Source organism: Schistocerca gregaria, chromosome 3 (genome assembly GCF_023897955.1).
Source record: "Schistocerca gregaria isolate iqSchGreg1 chromosome 3, iqSchGreg1.2, whole genome shotgun sequence".
In the NCBI taxonomy this organism is placed as follows: Eukaryota; Metazoa; Arthropoda; class Insecta; order Orthoptera; family Acrididae; genus Schistocerca; species Schistocerca gregaria.
In genome coordinates this window covers 545,983,655-546,005,147 of record NC_064922.1, presented here as the reverse complement: position 1 = coordinate 546,005,147, position 21,493 = coordinate 545,983,655, and positions in this window count along the sequence as shown.

Here is a 21,493-nt window from a genome sequence, read left to right as displayed (position 1 = left end):
GCAGCTATTAACGTATGGCAGATTGACAGGGGGATTACTGAACAACTCGAACCGCAGATTGCTCTAACCCTCCACAAGGGAAAAACGGACCACCCAATTCACAAATAACCACCTTCCCGCGGGTGGGCAAACGGAGAAGAATGGTGGGACGACCCCAAAACAAAGCAGCTGGTGACCTCACCAATAAAACAAGTAGAATTTAACAAGTAAATGACGCACTATATCTCGAATCACTTAACTTTTAAATAAACTGCGATTTCTGGAGAAGACCTGGCGCAGCACCCTCAAAACGCTCTCCCAAACCGTGCGCTGCCAGCCGCTTCAACGGACGCAGGAAGGCGCGCCGATCTCCCGTCTCACGGCGCTGCAGCTCGCCACGGCCAGCCCGATGTCGTGGTTTCACTCCTGTTGCTCTCGTGTCGACCGCGAAGCCACTACCCCTTTCTATACTGCGCGGCCCACTGGACACGTGGGGACCTCACATGCGCCGACACTCAAGGCGGACAAGTCATCTAGTGTCACAGTGCGCGACCGACCAACCGACCGATCCAACTGCCAATGACCGTTGCCCGAACGACTCGAGCAAACTGGCGGCCTAACGCGCAGACTCAGATGCAGGAACTCAGCCCCGACTGGGCTACCACTAGCTGAGTTCTGTTACTGGCGGAGTGGCAAGGCATTTTTTGGCTTGAAGTTTGATCCACACGACAGACACTAACTGCCGCACAAATGCGAACGAGAGACAGACCAGCAACTGGTGACGCGAGACTGACTTAGCCTCACTCCGACTGACCAACTGCCGAGCTAATAGCGTCCCTTAAATGCACGTGAACAGGCTACCTTTCCTATTTCCCACCAGAGGGAGACACCAAAGCTGCGATTTCCACAGCGGCGCCACCGCCAGAAACGGAGGGCGACTGCTTCACACAACGCGCTGCGGCGCGCTCTTCAAACAGATTTTTTTTTTTACCACGGCTCAGTTGGGAAACATGAAAACATTTGTAGTTTAACCCAAGTGACACACAAGGGATAACAGTAGTGGGAATGAGACAGGAATGTCGGGATTGTGAAGCACTGGAGAGTTGCTCTGGACAATATTACTCAACAGAGAATGAAAGAGGAATGCTGGGACAGTCAGTGAGAAGAACCAACAATCCGTAACCCACACGCGCACTTATGCAGACTTGGGCCGTGGGTACTACGAATATTTCAGTTGTTTGTTTCTTCATTGCTTAAAGGTTAGTTTTGTTTTTACATTCAGCGCACTACGGCCCATTCCTATAGGCAGGACGCAGTAAAGATCAGTTTTCGACTGGACCACACCTGGCCGTATGCCTATGAAATAGAGCAGTATCTTTAAGACCAGCTCAGACTGGACCCATCGCTCATTGTGGGTATACATTTTTCCATCATGGCAATTTCATTTATGTAAAGATGACATCTGTGGTCACATGCACTGACATGGTCAACAAGCATGCCAACACCACTAAGCTCAAACAGTTTGACAGTCATGTAGAAGACACAGTGGACGACATGGGACTTAGGCTGTAGGCATTGCCAGTATTTGAACTTCCTTTTGAGGTGCCAGAAGACGTTGTCAAGTTAGCTTGCCTACTGTATAGCTATGTGATGAGCTATATGGTGAAAAAATGGCAAACTTTCGAAAGATACAGTGCCTACAATGGAGTGCATCAGGAGAAAATTGACCTCTCAAAGTATGTTCTATCATACCTGAACATAGGTGGACGTTGTGCCATCATCATGTACGCCGGCCATTCTCAAACATACTATGGCTGTAAACTAGAAGGCCATGTTATGTCGGCCTGCCTTCAGTTTTGTCTTGCCAGTTGTCCACACAGGATGTCGCCATACCAATAGAGACCACTATTTTCCCCCTACATTACGTCGAGCGTTCCACATTGGTCTCAGAAGACGGCAAAGGAGCGATGTGATGAAGGGAACATTAGCTGCAGGACGGCAGGATGCCAGAGTCTCAGGGATTTTCATCTACAGGCCAACAGATGGCAGTGGATACATCTCAGGTGAATATGGGCGTGTATGCTTGAGTTGTGTCAACTTCTCCCTGTCTTGCGAATAATGAGGTACCAACAGAACGTCCATTACACAGAAATATGGACGTCCATATCTGTAAACAACGATCACACGCCACAAAAAAAGGTGTTGGGCTCCCTCTGACAAATGCCTTATTCATAGGTCTGGCGTTGGACAGCTAGGACGTCGAGCCTACAGCGCCAACCAATTACACAGCAGTCCACGATGAAGCGAATGGCAAGTCACTGCTCAGACCAACAGCTCTTGTACTGTGGGCTGATGACGTTAAGGATGCCAATGATGCCGCAGTGGGAGAGGTGGAAGGCTGTGACACTTCGTCTGCGACCTCTGATCACAGGCTCCATCAAGCCAGATCGCAGACTGTGAAGTTAGGGATTTCCTCTCTCCCACTTGTCTGCTAATACAACACATCCACCCAGCAGGAATAGAAAACAGACCTTCTGTTCAGCCACTATTAGCATCAATACAGCCAAGATGCGACGTAAGCTGCCTTTGCAGCGACAAACGCTCGTTGCAGCAGATGTCAATGTTGCCTTCTTACAGGAAGGCTATGTAGTAGCAAGCTTCCCTGATTTTTTGGGTATACAGCTCGAGTCTTACACATGTTGCCCACAAAGAGCGGGGTTGCCATTCTTCTCCACAGGACCTGATGGCTACTGATTTGCAAAACCTCCAAAATGCCAGGGGCATGGTCGTTACGATCGATGCCGTGTAGCTCATCAACTTCTACACTACTCCTGGCTGGGGACGATGGAAAGAATGCTCTCATTTCTTAACGGAGGATATACCACAACTCTGCCAGTGTCGACTGGATGACATGGGCATAGGTGGTGACTTTAATTGTACACAGACACCTATCGACCAGCTGCTGCATAATTCATCTTGCCCTCGAGACCCTAATATGGGACTTTCATCTGGTCCACACATGGCGACATACACATCATGACGCCCCCAGATTCATCCTCCTTACCAGTAGCTCATCGAGCAGGATTAATTAGTGTTACATCGCACTTAGCCTAACGGTGACGGTATGTGATGCGGAGCACATGGCATATATCTGGGCTATTGTCGTTTGTCCTCTCTGCGTATGGAGGAGTCGCTCCCCTGGAAGCTTAACACCAGCCCTCTGATCTCACAAGTATGCAGGGACGGAGCAGCGACTACGTGGCACCAATCCGTTGGCCATTGCCCTCACTTCTGATCGGCACTAGCTTGTTGGATCAAATGTGCCAAGCCTGCTCTCCGGCAGACACTGGTGATGTGTGATAGGGATGCAATAACATGGAGACGACACAGGGTTGATGACGCTATCTGTAAAGTGTCTGCTAACAAATTGCCAGAACCCGACAGCCCTCCCCCCCCCCCCCCCCTAATTGGAGTTTTATGGGACTTTCCAGTTGCTGTTGATAACGTGTTGGACTGATATCTGTAGAGAATTACCTTCCCACAGCATCTGCTCACCTGACGCTTTGCTCAAACGTCTGGTAGTGCAAATACATAAACCTAAAGGTGGAAACAAAGTACAAGACTACCAACCTTTGATTGTGCTTAACAGTGACTTAAAAATTATCACGCACTTGATGGCAAACCATATACTACGTTCAACCCACCACACCAACTCTACGGTCTAAACTTCCCTAGGAGATCCATACAACATCATGTCTTCTCTGTGCCAATGCCAATATAGGGACTTATCTCACTACATAGGTCCAGCACCTCCCACGCGCACTGACCTCGCTGGATTTTTGTCAGGTGCTTGAAGGTGTCGACCACACCTATGCCACTGCAGTACCGCGCAATATGCGATATCCGGATACCTTTATTGATGAAAACCTGCACCTCCTACATAGGGTGCCATCACAAGTACTCGTCAATGACCTTCTGACAGTGACTCTCCACATCAATCGCTCAGTACTCAGTGTGCTTCATACTTTGGCCTTGGAACCTATGCTGTGTGGCCTGCGCGAACAATTAAGAGGACTTCCATTTGACGTTCGAGCTTACCAATGCACAGCGTACGCTGATGATGCGATGCTCATCATCTGTGGAGCCGATGACATGATAGAGGCCATTTTCTGAATTGCAACATATGGAGTGGAATCGTGAAGTAAACTCAACACAAACAAGTCACTCTTGCTACCAATAGGAGGTTTGTCACGACAGTGTGTAGCCCCCTTTTGGCTTACCGACACTCAACGATGCCTAAGATTGGACTTCACAGCGGCATATAGCGCTCAATTGAACTATAGATGTCTACTGCAACAAACATGGGACAGCATAATGAATCAACTCTTACAGTCCATAAATATCGCACATCGAATGCATTATACCAATCTGTAGTTAGTATCACAGCTTCCACACGTTGCACAAACTCTGCCCATTACACACACACCTGCTCGTAGCACTATGGCCGTTTACGGTTCCTTTGTCAGAAAAGGTAAGTTGTTGAAAATTAGGTGCGACTCCCTCACCCTACCCAAGGGCAGAGCGGTGGCAATGTCTACCACAGTGCGGTGGCCCTCTGCGTCAGTACCCCCCTAGCGCTGCGGCGTATACATCCATTGAGTCTTGCAAGCTTGTTACTGATAGCGGTGGGACCATTCTCTCTTGACCCACCGATTATGTTAGGATACCTACACGGGCTCTCTTCAGTCACCTTGGGTGATTGTGTATGGACCATAGTTATCTACTACGCTAAGTGACCCCAACCCCACTTTTGACATCGGTAAAACGGTTCTATGGTGAACTACAGGGGTACCGCCGGCCTAACGTGATCGGATCCAAATATCCTAAACGGGATGTCGAGTGGTGTAGATAACGGCACACAACACTACCGGCTACTATTAAAATAGTAATATGCCTCTAAAGTTATTCCTGCAAAGGGAGTTTTACTATGTGACAGTGAAAGTGTGTAATGGTTAAGATATCGGACTAATTTTGCTTCTCTAAAGATTTCTGTTGAAAGTACTCAGTAGCAAGATAAACGGGAATCGAAGCAAGGGTCTATCAGTAACTAAGCAAACTACAATTATGTCAAAGGAAACAGACGCCAGCCTAAATAGCCAAAGTTGTGCCCAGTATTAAATTTGTTCATAAAGAAAGTTAACTACTGGGGTTGACTTTACTTGATACTGAACTTCTATTTTGCTGATAAGATACAACTGCACAATTTAGCAAGTAATATACCGGTAATTTGATTTGAATTACACAGGAGGAGTATTAATGCGCTTAGGCAACAACTGGCCCTCAGTAACACTTACTACCTGTATATTACAATGGGAAGATAATGATAGTTATAAGTAAATGATTACTGAAGGCGGAGTACTATTCACTTGGAAAAGGGGTTCTATTTACAGTTTAACTATGTGAAGTTACACTGTTCAAACAGTTATGAAGTAAATGTGTTATTTGTACTGACTGTTATTTGCATTCTCAAGTACCATTCGTTTTCACATATTATTTATTTATTGTAGTTACTGTAATATACCATTTAAATCTAGGCTCAATGATTATCATGTGGACCCAGAAAGTATTCTATCGGTAGACTCAGATCCAGGCTGAACACTTTAGTCGAAACACAATATGGGAAACATTTTAAATCACATAGCATATGAATTTGTAAACGCTATTATTTCGATAGGAAAAAACTTTGAGCTGAATACTGTAAATTTTCTCTGAGTAATTGTTCTTTGATGGAGGTTTACCTGTCCATTTAGGGAAGCTATGTGGAGTATTTAAAGATTTACACTCACTAATTATGTACGTTACAACTCCATAAAGTTTATAAACTTTCGTTAAGGAAGAAAAACTAGGAAGTTTGGAGTCATCGTAGCACTTGTGATAGGGGCCTGTGTAGGTAAACGACTAAAGTAAAATACGATGACTAACACAAAGTTTACAGGACACAAAATTATTACTGAAAACTATACCACATAGTTGGTGCATCCAGTTATACACTGCTCAAATGATAACTTGAGATGAATGTGGTGGCAGCGTCGATCTCCTGTGCTATTCAAAACAAGATTGCAGAAGTATCCATGGCTCTTCCTGTATAACCAGCTCTGAAAATTATTTTGTTAGCGTCGGAATACCGTAGTACAGAGCTAGCCAAAGAACTCCATGACTAATAAGCAGAATTATTTCCGCATCCGAGGTAGTAGTATGTAATCTTGCAATTCTTCTCTCCTGTTTCATTTACAAGATGCACCGTGTGCCTGGTAGCCACCGAGGGACTCTAGCGACCGCTAGATCCACCGCTTCTACATCTACATCTACATGATTACTCTGCAATTCACATTTAAGTGCTTGGCAGAGGGTTTATCGAACCACAATCATACTATCTCTCTACCATTCCACTTCCGAGCAAATGGTTCAAATGGCTCTGAGCACTATGGGACTTAACATCTTAGGTCATCAGTCCCCTAGAACTTAGGACTACTTAAACCTAACTAAGCTAAGGACATCACACATATCCATGCCCGAGGCCCACTCCCGAACAGCACGCGGGAAAAATGAACACCTAAAACTATCTGTTCGAGCTCTGATTTCTCTTATTTTATTTTGATGATCATTCTTCTTATGTAGGTTGAGCACAACAAAATATTTTCACATTCGAAAGAGAAAGTTCGTGAGTGAAATTTCGTAAATACATCTCGTCGCGACGAAAAACGTCTTTACTTTAATGACTTCCAACCCAACTCGCGTATTATATCTGCCACACTCTCTCGCCTTTCACGTGATAATACAGAACGAGCTGCCCTTTTTTGCACCCTTTCGATGTCCTCCGTCAATCCCACCTGGTAAGGATCCCACACCGCGCAGCAATATTCTAACAGAGGACGAACGAGTGTAGTGTAAGGTGTCTCTTTAGTGGACTTGTTGCATCTTCTTAAGTGTCCTGCCAATGAAACGCAAACTTTGGCTCGCCTTCCCCACAATATTATCTATGTGGTCTTTCCAACACCCAGCTACTTAGTTGAATTGACAGCCTCGAGAATTGTACTATTATCGAGTAATCGAATTCCAACGGACTTCTTTTGGAACTCATGTGGATCACCTCACAGTTTTCGTTATTTAGCGTCAACTGCCACCTGCCACGCTATACAGCAATCTTTTCTAAATAGCTTTGCAACTGATACTAGTCTTCGGATGACCTTACTAGACGATAAATTGCAGCATCATCTCCGAACAACCTAAGAGAACTGCTCAGATAGTCACCCAGACATTTATATAGATCAGGAACAGCAGAGGTCCCAGGAAGCTTCCCTGGGGAACACCTGATATCACTTCAGTTTTACTAGATGATTTGCCGTCTATTACTACGAACTGCGACCTTCCTGACAGGAAATCACGAATCCAGTCGCACAACTCAGACGTTACCCCATAGGCCCGAAGTCGCTTGTGAGGAATGGTGCCAAAAGCTTTCCGGAAATCTAGAAATACGGAATCAACTTGAGATCCACTGTCGGTAGCGGCCATTACTTCGTGCGAATAAAGAGCTAGCTGCGTTGCACAAGAACAATGTTTTCTGAAACAATGCTGATTACGTATCAATAGGTCGTTCCCTTCGAGGTGATTCATAATGTTTTTGGTGTCGCCTAGCAAGTTCTAATGCAGAGAAACTTCCCTTCCAGTTACAGGATTACAAAACCTACTTTTCCTATGCATTAACCACATTACAGTTAAAGTTTTACATTCTTTTACAACACATTACATTTGAAATTACTTTCACAGACTGATTACAATTACACGAATTATCATAAATAATGAATAAAACATTTACATTGACGTTACATCAAAGAGTACGATTATATAGGAGTCACATTAAGTAAAACCAGACAAAGAAGCTAGATAAAACCATTGCAGGTAATATCGATAATAGTGTTACAGGTACATCATCCGTTACCTGACCCTGACGCACAAGCCAAGTGGTATGTGACTGTCAACAGGAAGTATACAACACACGAACGCCTTTATAATATCCCACTGGCGGATTCACCCGCCTGCCGGACATAGCAAGAAGCCGACACCGAAGAACATCGTCTCAGCTATGGCGACGCGTGGCAGTCGTGATACCCTGTGCGCCATATTTTAGCGTACATCGTGCGTGCAACGCCCCTCCATATCGGCACACACATGATTCTTCTGCTGCTCCCCCACGACTCGGACGAATGCAGTCCTGTGGATCCGTAGCCAGGCCGTGAAATATCTCTGCCGTGAGGAGTCCAAACACCTTCTTGATTTCTGGTGTTATTTCCATGAGCGGCACTACACTATTCTTCGCCCGCCCACAGCATGGTAAACATTTTTTTTAATTGCCTAATGAGTGTCTTGCAGTATCCACCGAGTAGCTGGAACGTTCCCGGCGAGAGAATCTGATATGGCTGATCATATACTTTAATTAACGAACGTGTCACAATGCAGACTAAAGCCAGAAGATACGCCAGGTCTTTTACATAGATTCGGCAGAGCAGAAGGTCAATAACACTTCCTGGAGGAAGGCCAAATGTCACTACTGTTTTACTTGAAGGCTTTCCATAGTTTAATACGCACCTTTCTCCGACAGGAAGTCACGAATCCACACAACTGAATCGATACTTAATAGTCACGCAACTTATTTAGAAGTCTCTTCTGGGGAATGGTGTCAAAAGGCTTCTGGAAATCTAGAAATATGGAATCAATTTGAGTTACTCTGTCGATAACACTCATTACTTCATGCGGATACAGAGTTAGTTGTGTTACCCAAGAACGCTATTTTCTGAATTTGCACTGGCAGTGCGTCAATAGACCGTTACATTCGATGTAATTCATAATGTTCGAACACACATGAAATTCTAAAATCCTACTACAAACTGATGTCAGTGATATGAGTCCTCTACTCAGTAACACTCCAATGCTACTAATGTATTCTGTACATTGTGTCTTCAGCTAAGCTTATACACTCCTGGAAATGGAAAAAATAACACATTGACACCGGTGTGTCAGACCCACCATACTTGCTCCGGACACTGCGAGAGGGCTGTACAAGCAATGATCACACGCACGGCACAGCGGACACACCAGGAACGGCGGTGTTGGCCGTCGAATGGCGCTAGCTGCGCAGCATTTGTGCACCGCCGCCGTCAGTGTCAGCCAGTTTGCCGTGGCATACGGAGCTCCATCGCAGTCTTTAACACTGGTAGCATGCCGCGACAGCGTGGACGTGAACCGTATGTGCAGTTGACGGACTTTGAGCGAGGGCGTATAGTGGGCATGCGGGATGCCGGGTGGACGTACCGCCGAATTGCTCAACACGTGGGGCGTGAGGTCTCCACAGTACATCGATGTTGTCGCCAGTGGTCGGCGGAAGGTGCACGTGCCCGTCGACCTGGGACCGGACCGCAGCGACGCACGGATGCAAGCCAAGACCGTAGGATCCTACGCAGTGCCGTAGGGGACCGCACCGCCACTTCCCAGCCAATTAGGGACACTGTTGCTCCTGGGGTATCGGCGAGGACCATTCGCAACCGTCTCCATGAAGCTGGGCTACGGTCCCGCACACCATTAGGCCGTCTTCCACTCACGCCCCAACATCGTGCAGCCCGCCTCCAGTGGTGTCGCGACAGGCGTGAATGGAGGGACGAATGGAGACGTATCGTCTTCAGCGATGAGAGTCGCTTCTGCCTTGGTGCCAATGATGGTCGTATGCGTGTTTGGCGCCGTGCAGGTGACCGCCACAATCAGGACTGCATACGACCGAGGCACACAGGGCCAACACCCGGCATCATGGTGTGGGGAGCGATCTCCTACACTGGTCGTACACCTCTGGTGATCGTCGAGGGGACACTGAATAGTGCACGGTACATCCAAACCGTCTTCGAACCCATCGTTCTACCATTCCTAGACCGGCAAGGGAACTTGCTGTTCCAACAGGACAATGCACGTCCGCATGTATCCCGTGCCACCCAACGTGCTCTAGAAGGTCTAAGTCAACTACCCTGGCCAGCAAGATCTCCGGATCTGTCCCCCATTGAGCATGTTTGGGACTGGATGAAGCGTCGTCTCACGCGGTCTGCACATCCAGCACGAACGCTGGTCCAACTGAGGTGCCAGGTGGAAATGGCATGGCAAGCCGTTCCACAGGACTACATCCAGCATCTCTACGATCGTCTCCATGGCAGAATAGCAGCCTGCATTGCTGCGAAAGGTGGATATCACTGTACTAGTGCCGACATTGTGCATGCTCTGTTGCCTGTGTCTATGTGCCTGTGGTTCTGTCAGTGTGATCATGTGATGTATCTGACCCCAGGAATGTGTCAATAAAGTTTCCCCTTCCTGGGACGATGAATTCACGGTGTTCTTATTTCAATTTCCATGAATGTATTTAGGAACGCGCTCCTCACGTGTCACTTTTCATGAACAATGCGAGTACACGCGGTTCGTCTGAATGCAAGGCTTACTTGTAGGATTTTGCTGGAAACTGATTACAGGTGGGACATTGGTAGTGTTAGAAAACGTAGTAACATGGAACATTTGTAAATAAAACTCGAAGTGTACTACATTCAGTCTTTTATCAGATATTTCTTTAAGTTAGTTACCTTTTCAGAAATTAAAGGTTAGTTTTGTGTAACTAATTTATAAGTACATTGTATAAAGCGAATATTAGAGACTCTAAGCTGGAATCTGGGAAGCATACAAAAAGGGCAACACGTAAAGCTGCAGATTTGTTTGGTTCACTGACGAATTCATGAAAAAGCTGTGAAACCTGTCTGGCGGACATTCTAAGAACACATATGAACAATCATGCGAAAGTCTCCCATCAGAATGTGAAGCACCAGAATCGCGTCCACATCGAAAGCGAAGACGAGATTCGATTGTGAGTGACCGTAAGCTTCCCTAGCGTATTCTACTGATGAAAAGTTTTCGGGTTTCAAGGCGGGTGGCAGTGTTAAAATACTGGGACGCTTCTAACACCCAAACCTCCTGATGTCAGACACTCAGATCGGTACCAGACGTTGTACGTGGACCGAGTATCAACCAAAACATCGATCGAGTTCGTGCTGTGTGCTGTTGTCGAGTAGAACGTGCGTAAACGGTAGTTAAAAGTAACACCAAAACTACGGCCCACAGGTAAAGTGTATGTGTGAATGACTGTACTGCACATGTCGCGAGGCTGAGATGGTAGCGTGTTCGGTTGTCGTGCCAAAGGTTCCACATTCAGTCATCACTGCTGACAAGTTTTTTAACTGTTTACGGGTCAAACTGTTATATGAGAGAACATTATCCTAACATTTAAAAGGACTTTGCAAAGTTTGTAGCAATGGTACTTTGGCAGTCTGCTTTCGCTTCGTTAGTTGAACTTTATCTACTTAATATTGATCTTATTACTTTGTTTATTATTAATTACTATCATTACTGTCACTTCCGCACATGTGATGCAATTACTTCTTTATTTTTCTGTTCTGTGGAACTATATATGTACTCTATAGGTTTGCTACTTTCAAAGAAACGAAGCGAAAGAGACTGCCAAGAGGACATTGATGTAAACTAGAAACAGCCCTTTCCCATGTCATAAACACGTTGCTCCATATGACACTTTCAAGCATAATAGGGTAAAAAATTGTTATTTTTTGGTTTGAACTCGGGATCTTTGGTAAAAGTTTCAAACGCTCTACCACCTTCCCAACGGAAGAAACATTCGTTAGTTAGATTTATGATTTTCATGACCTCTGTAGCTCTGATGTTATTTTAAACTAACATTTACGGCCATTCTGCTGGACGACAGCGCATAGTACGAACGAAATTGGAGTTTAGGTATATACTCTGTCGACATAAAAGTTTTGGTACCGAAGCGAGTGTCTGACATCTGGAGGTTTTGGTGTAAAAGGGTCATACAGAACTATCCCGGTTAATCGAACCAAATGGGGGAGGGAAGCGTTTCGGACAAGTTTCTTCGGCTAAGGCATGAACATTTAACATGTACTACAGTACTTTTCGAAGTTTTGAAGATTAAACAAATTAAAATATCTCTTTATAGGCTATGGTTATGTTCTGCATTAAAGTGAACATTACGTTAATGTAATTACAGTTTACTGTAGCATAGCATGAAATACATGCAAATTGTACAGAAATAACTAATAGAATTCACTATTGTTGGCAGTGTAACTTTGTTTAGAGTGGTGAGTCGGTGTGTGAGGAAGCAACTCTACCAGGCGTTCACCCTCCCCACTAAACACAGCAGACCACGTTTTCCCTTCAAACTATTTCCAAGAGTGCAGATATCTTTTTCATTTGCACTTTTTGGAGTCCTGTCAGATAACTCGAATTTCAGTTAACTCGAGTTCGGTTAACCATGGTTATACTGTATTTGTCGTCTTCAGTCCTGAAGATGATGGATATGACACTCTTCGAAACGTCTCGGTGTTTTAAAACTGCCGTACAGTTGAACACTCGACAGCTTTTCTTCATGATTCGACTAATCATAACGTCGAAATTAAGCAGCTGTTCTTAGCTCGCTCCATACGTGAATGGACCGAAAAGAGACACTTAGACATTGTACAAGGGAACGTGTCCCCTGCCACCCACTTCACAGCAGTTTGCAGAGCGCGGACGTGGATTGGCCTGTTGGCTGCCCGTCGGCCGCGAGCACGTGGCAGAGTGTCGGTGGAGGAGGGCGCCCTGCCCTGTCGGTGTTTGCGCTGTCGGCCGCTGTCAGCCTCACGGAAGGATTCAATGCGAGCCGAGCAGCCGCGGGCCCGCAGAAGGGTTGCGAGGGTGCGCCGCCCTCTGGAGAGCGGCAGGCTGGGAGAGGTAGGGAGGGGGATGGAGGACGTCCGAGGTGAAGGACCGGGCCGGGGTGCCCTTGAGGCGGCCAACCCTTCCTCACAGCTGCCGCCGCCGGCCGGACCGCCCCGTGGCCTCCGCGCACAAGAAATCAAGGATGACCAAACACGGGCGGACTCACCACAATCAGTGATCGCTAATATAGGCTAATGTCAGCGAATGGGGCGCTAAGACAATGACTCAGATGAGGTACTGGCAACAGTGTCTGAATTAATTTTTCGTACACTGGTAGAAGGTTACGGAAATTAGCGTCAGAAATCATACCAGTACATGGGTAACGAATAGCAATATTTGACCTTCAAATGTCTTCAAGTAAGGCTTTACAGCATTTCCGTATGCTCGTCCGCGAGCCAATAAATACACTGAAGCGCCAAAGAAACTGGTATAGGCATGCGTATTCAAATACAGAGATACGTAAACCGTCAGAATACGGCGCTGCGATCGGCTACGCCTATGTAAGAAAACAAGAGTCTGGCGCAGTTGTTAGATCGATAACTGCTTCTACAATGGCAGGCTATCAAGATTTAAGTGAGTTTGAACGTGGCGTTACAGTCGACGTACGAGCGCTGGGACACAGCAACTCCGACGTAGCGATGAAATGTAGATTTTTCCGTAGCACAATTTCACGAGTGTACCGCGAATATCAGGATTCAGGTAAAACATCAAATCTCCTACATCGCTGCAGCGGAAAAGAGATCCGGCAACGACTGAAGAGAATCGTTCAGCGTGATAAAAGTGCAACAGTTCTGCAAATTGGTGCAAATATCAATGCTGTGCCATCAGCAAGTGTCAGCATGCGAACCATTCAACGAAACTCATTGATATCCGTTTTTGGAGCTGAAATCCCACTCGTATACCCTTGGCGACTGCACGACACAAACCTTTACGCCTCGTCTGGGCCAGTCAACACTAACATTGGACTGTCGACGACTGGAAACATGTTACCTGGTCGGACGAGTATCGTTTCAAGTTGTATCGAGAGGATCGACATGCACGGATATGGAGACAACCTTATGAATCCAGGACCTGCATATGAGCAGGGGACTTTCGAGTGACGGAGTCTGACACGTACGTAAGCATCCTGTCTGATCACCTGCATCTGGTACACGAGCCTTATATCGTGTAGAGCCTCCCGGACTCGCAGAAATGTCGCAATACGACATGGCATGCACTCTTCTAGTGTCTGAAGGAAATTGACACCATGAATCTTGTAGGGCTATCCATAAATCCATAAAAGTACGAGGGAGTGGAGATCTCTTCTGAACAGCACGTTGCAAGGCATCCCGGATACGCTCAACAATGTTCATATCTGGGGAGTTTGGTGACCAACGGAAGTGTTTAAACTCAGAAGAGTGTTCCTGGAGCCACTCTGTGACAGTTCTGGACGTGAGGAGTTCGCATTGTCATGCTGGAATTGCCCAAATCCGTCGGAATGCACAATGGACATGAATGGATGCAGGTGATCAGACAGGATGCTTACGTACGTGTCAGCTGTCAGAGTCGTTTCTAGACGTATATGGGGTCCCATATCAATCCAACTGCACACGCCCCACATCATTACAGAGACTCCGTCAGCTCGAAAGTCCCCTGTTCATATGCAGGTCCTGAAGAACCAAAGACGCTGTCAGAGTAGTTTCTGTAATGGTGTGGGGCGTGTGCAGTTGGACTGATATGGGACCCCATGTACGTCTTCAGTGTATATTGCATGAAGATGAGATGGGAAATATACTTTTGCGACAAGAAAAGACGAAGACAGCTAGAATTACAATTCATAATTACATAATTACTCTATAAACACCGCTATAGCCGGTCCCAAGCTCAGCTGAGAAAGGAGGAGGGGGAGGAGTAACACCTCGTTAAAAAACCTTGGTTCACCTGGCACCTATAAATGCTGGCAACAGAAGAAATCTAGAGAAAGTAAATAAATTCTGGGATCTTTTAGAATCTGAAATTTCTATCATACCTAACAATAACGTTAAAATACCTCTTGGTGACTTCAATGCGCAAATTGGGAGGGAAAAGAAATTTAGAACTATTGTAGGTGAATATCCAGCACATTCAAGAGTAAACAGAAATGGTGAAAGACTCATCAACATGTGCAAAATGTTACAGTTAAAACTCATGTCCACACATTTCCGCAAACTGCTAAGAAAATCCAAAACATGGAGACATGCAAATCCAAACCTAGACGAATTTCAAGTGGATCACGTAGCCATATCTAAAGGGTACATCAATGAAATTATGAATGTTAATACAGTCAAAAATGTGGAATTCGATTCAGACCATTACCTCTCTAAGATTAAAATAAAATTTCTCCCATCTAAACCAAAAAAGGCGACCAAGAAAGTGATCAGATACAACACCACTACCGCTAATATTGCAAAAGAAAATATAGAAAAAATTAGAGAAGAAATTGAGACAAGTAAAGAAGGTGATTGTCGTGACTCAAGCAGCAGAGAAAACTTTAGGATGATCCAAGAATAAAAAGAAGACATGGTGGAATGAGGAGTGTGAAGAAGCACTAATACAAAGAGCTCATAAATGGTGACAATGGAGATGCTCAAAAAAAGAGGAAGACATTGAACAATTCAGACAACAAAGAAAATAAGCATCAAAAATAATCCGGAAAATCAAAAGGAACTTTGAAAATTGTCAGCTTATTGAAATTGGAGAAAATTTCACCAAAATAATTGTAGTAATTTTTACCAAACCTTTAAACACAGATTCAAAGGATATCAGGCACCAAGTATTTGTTTCAAAGATGAAAATGGCAAAATAGGATTAAATAATAAAGAAAATTGTTACATTTTAGCAAATTTTTTTGAAAAGTTGTTAAGCTGCCCCGTTCCAACAGATAAATTAGAATTTACAGTGATACCTCAAAATCTAGAAGAAGATTTCCCGCCAACAGACTTAGAAATTCATGAAGACATCAAAACACTCAAAAAGAGTAAAGCAAGTGGTGAAGACTCCATAACAGCAGAATTATTGAAGTGGTCAGAACCAAAAATCATAAAGGATCTACAGCAGCGTTTTCAGAACATTTGGTGAACTGAAAAGATTCCAGTTGAATGGAAAACAGCATTAATCCACCCGATACATAAAAAGGGAGACAAACAAAATGTCATTAATTACAGAGGAGTGTCACTTCTGCCAGTGGCCTAAAAATATTATCAAAAATTGTTCTCAACTGAGTGGTAGATACTTTAGACAAACAACTGGGAGAACTGCAGAATGAGATTTTCACTCTGCAGCGGAGTGTGCGCTGATATGAAACTTCCTTGGCAGATTAAAACTGTGTGCCGGACCGAGACTCGAACTCGGGACCTTTGCCTTTCGCGGGCAAGTGCTCTACCATCTTTTTTTAAAATTCTTTGTTGTTTTCATTTTGTTCTATTTTGTTCGTTGTATATGATCGGGGCGGACGTCTCGTGACATCCGTTCAGGTTGTTCGTTGAACCGTTCACTCAGTTTTTTTTTTTTTATGACAGACGGCAGCTAAACTCTCTGACCGAACACGCTGAGCTACCGTGCCGGCGACCAACTGAGGTACCCAAGCACGACTCACGCCCCGTCCTTACAGCTTTACTTCCGGCAGTACCTCGCCTCCTACATTCCAAACTTTACAGCAGCTCTCCTGCGAATGTAGGAGGCTTGCTTGGGTAGCTCAGTTGGTAGCGCATTTGCCCGCTAAAGGCAAAGGTCCTGAGTTCGAGTCTCGGTCCGGCACACAGTTTTAATCTGCCAGGAAGTTGCAACTGGGAGAATATCAGAGTGGTTTTCGAAAGGGAAGATCCAGTGCAGAACCAATTTTTAACTTATAGTCAATAATTCGCAATAGAACATTAACCAGCAAACCAATACTAGTGTTGTTTATAGATTTCAAGAAAGCATTTGACTGTATAGACAGAGAAACGATAGATAAAGTCATTAGAGAATTTGGTGTTAAATCAAAACAAGCAAACATAATTCGTGAAACACTAACAGGTACAGTATCTAAATTCAAATTGATGGGAGAAGTATCTCAGCCTTTTGAAATAAAAACTGGTGTTAGACAAGGTGGCGGTTAATCACCTTTACTGTTTAACTGTGTTCTAGAAAAAATTGTAAGGATCTGGAATTCGAAGATAAAAAATCACAAAATTGAACCAATAACTCTGGGAAGGAAAACAAATGGAATTAAGGTAAACTGCTTGGCTTTTGCGGATGATTTTGCAATACTTTCAGAAAACCTGACAGAAGCAGTTACTCAAATAAACATTCTGTAAAAATTAGCAAACAGAACCGGTCTCAAAATTTCAGCAGAAAAAACAAAATTCATGACAAATATAAAAAATGCACCAAAATTCATGGAAACACAAATAGGTAAAATAGAGCGAGTAAATAAATTTAAATATCTTGGAGGAACTATATAATAGAATGGACTAGAAAACTCTGCAATAGATGTAAGAATTAACCAAATGGAAAGAGCATATGGTTCGACCAAAAATATCTACAACAATAAATGTATATCTAGAAAAACAAAACTAAAACACTACACCACAGTGGTACGACCAGAATGTTTATATGGATTTGAGTGCCTAACCATGAACTACACTCCTGGAAATGGAAAAAAGAACACATTGACACCGGTGTCTCAGACCCACCATACTTGCTACAGACACTGCGAGAGGGCTGTACAAGCAATGATCACACGCACAGCACAGCGGACACACCAGGAACCGCGGTGTTGGCCGTCGAATGGCGCTAGCTGCGCAGCATTTGTGCACCGCCGCCGTCAGTGTCAGCCAGTTTGCCGTGGCATACAGAGCTCCATCGCAGTCTGTAACACTGGTAGCATGCCGCGACAGCGTGGACGTGAACCGTATGTGCAGTTGACGGACTTTGAGCGAGGGCGTATAGTGGGCATGCGGGAGGCCGGGTGGACGTACCGCCGAATTGCTCAACACGTGGGGCGTGAGGTCTCCACAGTACATCGATGTTGTCGCCAGTGGTCGGCGGAAGGTGCACGTGCCCGTCGACCTGGGACCGGACCGCAGCGACGCACGGATGCACGCCAAGACCGTAGGATCCTACGCAGTGCCGTAGGGGACCGCACCACCACTTCCCAGCAAATTAGGGACAATGTTGCTCCTGGGGTATAGGCGAGGACCATTCGCAACCGTCTCCATGAAGCTGGGCTACGGTCTCGCACACCGTTAGGCCGTCTTCCGCTCACGCCCCAACATCGTGCAGCCCGCCTCCAGTGGTGTCGCAACAGGCGTGAATGGAGGGACGAATGGAGACGTGTCGTCTTCAGCGATGGGAGTCGCTTCTGCCTTGGTGCCAATGATGGTCGTATGCGTGTTTGGCGCCGTGCAGGTGACCGCCACAATCACGACTGCATACGACCGAGGCACACAGGGCCAACATCCTGCATCATGGTGTGGGGAGCGATCTCCTACACTGGCCGTACACTTCTGGTGATCGTCGAGGGGACACTGAATAGTGCACGGTACATCCAAACCGTCATCGAACCCATCGTTCTACCATTCCTAGACCGGCAAGGGAACTTGCTGTTCCAACAGGACAATGCACGTCCGCATGTATCCCGTGCCACCCAACGTGCTCTAGAAGGTGTAAGTCAACTACCCTGGCCAGCAAGATCTCCGGATCTGTCCCCCATTGAGCATGTTTGGGACTGGATGAAGCGTCGTCTCACGCGGTCTGCACGTCCATCACGAACGCTGGTCCAACTGAGGCGCCAGGTGGAAATGGCATGGCAAGCCGTTCCACAGGACTACATCCAGCATCTCTACGATCGTCTCCATGGGAGAATAGCAGCCTGCATTGCTGCGAAAGGTGGATATACACTGTACTAGTGCCGACATTGTGCATGCTCTGTTGCCTGTGTCGATGTGCCTGTGGTTCTGTCAGTGTGATCATGTGATGTATCTGACCCCAGGAATGTGTCAATAAAGTTTCCCCTTCCTGGCACAATGAATTCACGGTGTTCTTATTTCAATTTCCAGGAGTGTATAAGATGGACAAACTAGAGGTACTGGAAAGAAGGATTATTAGAAAAATAATGGGTGCAATGAAAACTACAGATAGTTGAAAAATAGGAAGTAATGAGGAGATCTACAAAAATATAGAGAAAATATCTGAAGTAATGGCCAAACGAAGATTAACCTTTCTTGGACATCTCTACCGAATGGTTGGAAATACACAAAACAAATACCCCTATATTTCTGGAAGAAGAAATGGACAATAGCATGGATTACAGAAGTAAGAAAAGATCTTGTAAGAAACAAAATCAAAGAATCAGAAATAGCAGAAAGAAACTGTTTTAAAACAAAATACTAAATTTGGAAGGCTTTCAAAGCAGAAGAAATAAAAAATCGGGAACAACATGGACAGAAGAAAGGAAGAGACTTCATGGGGAGAACATGAGGGAATGCTGGGAAAATAGGAAACAACAACAAAGAAGAAGGGGAACTGAAGTTGTTAACGTCATCCTAGTTGGTCAATACGACTGTAAAAAAAATTACTCTATAATGAGCCATCGGGGTACAGATCCTTATTCCAAAATACTCTGAAACTATCCTTGTGTAAAGACTCGAAATACTCGTAGTTACTCTAGATCTCTGTCATTGATAACACTGTTCCATTTCCTGCCACCTGTGAACTACAACATATATTCCATCTTCAATATTTAGGTGAATTTAGTGTGCGTAAGGCATGATGATGCAAAAATTAAAGTAGTGAGTTTTCTGTTTATTTTTATTTTACAAGAAACTCCCTTTGCGACTGTGAGGGCTTGAGGAAGTCACTTGCTACATGACGACGTGAATAGGATCTCACGTGCGGAGACGCAAAGTAACAAACCGTAGGAAAAACAGGCACAGAGCACCGTGGCTTACAGACCAGCGTTTTGGGATGAAAGAGCGATGGTTATGTACTTTATTAACCTTGACAGTTAGAACAGTTTTAACGCACTAGCTTATATAGTAACACTTCCTATTCCGTACAGTTTATATGGGAGCAGGACTCTATGTTGATTATTCGCTGACAAAAGATGCCGAGATTGTAACGTGTCAAGAGAGTGCCGTACAGTCTGAAAGCCTCCGACCTTAATTGAATACATAACTGACAGGACGTCAGTGACAATGCTCTGAAAATATGCCCCTTTTTACGCAAAACTTTGATCCAAACGTGAATATTAACACGATCTGTCTTACATTTTATTGATATATTCAGAAGAAGGCAGAGTATTGATCGTTCAGTTAAAAATATTGGGGGTTTGAAACGTATAGTAAATGAATGCATCGTTATAATCCCACTTCCTAATTTCCTGGAAAAATTTGTAAGTGTCCTTGCGTTCTCCCTCATAGAAGAAACACGTGCTGTGAAGGTGTACGACATTACTCTTTGGACCCTAACACCTGTTCAAATATGAACCTGAAATACAATAGCCATAAGTACTCAGCAACACCAACTTACCTATCTTTTGTTGGCTGCAATATACGAGGGGGTTCAATAAGTAACGAAACACATTTTTCTTCTAGCGAAATTTCGATTGACAAAGTGCAGAGTTTTTTGTGGAACATGGTGGAATATTCTCTCTTCAAACCCTATAGGTTCATGGTGGTTGCTCTATTCCTTCAAAACACCGTCTGTCACGGAGGTCAGCAGAGAGTTGTCATTAAGTTTCTTTTGGTGGAAAACCGGAGCATCGCAGGTATTTATACGCACTTGCAGAATACCTGCGGAATCCTCGCAGTGGAAAAAAGGCACGGTGAGTCGTTGGGCGAGGCGTCTGCCATTACTGCAGCAAGCCTCTCCGATCTCCCGTATACCGGCCGTCTGAACACGGCTATGATTCCTTCGCTGTTGGAACGTGCAGACGCTCTCCTTCGGGGTGATCGACGGACCACAATCAGATATCTCGCTACTGAACTGGACGTCTCTGTTCGTAGTGCTGACACATTCGGCCATCAATTGTGGAACTAAGAGGTGCCTGACCGCTGCTTTCCTCGCCGCCTAACAGAAGACTACAAAGAGCAACGAAGCACCATCTGTGCCGGATTGGTGAGCGTTAGGAGGCTGATGGTGACAATTTTTCATTGAACGTCGTCACAGGCAATGAAACATGTGTTCATCTCTTCGGACCGAAACAAAACGGCAATCCATGGAGTGGCGTGGCGCCTTTCCTCCGGAGAAAAAGTTCGAACCCACCCTCAGTCGATAAAATAGCGACGGTCTTCTGGGAGACTGTGGGGGTTATTACGTTTAACGTCCTCCCTCACGGTGTAACGTTCAGCTCTGAAGTGTCTTGTGCTACCCTCATGAATTTGAGTAAACGACTTCAGAACGTTCGTTGCCAAAAAAATGCAGACGAGAGTTAATATCGCTGGCGAGGTCCATGCTCGTGCTCTCCTCCGTTAAAGCATGCTACTGTCTTTCACTTCCTGGTGAGGGTACTGCTCAATGTGTTATTTTGGAGGAATAATTTTCTGATCGGTAAGGTCTCAGCGCACATGAATTCACAGCTTCACGGTAAGTGTGCTTATATGGACTGCAGGAACAAAGCCATTCTGTGTTCTGCACTATCTCCTTT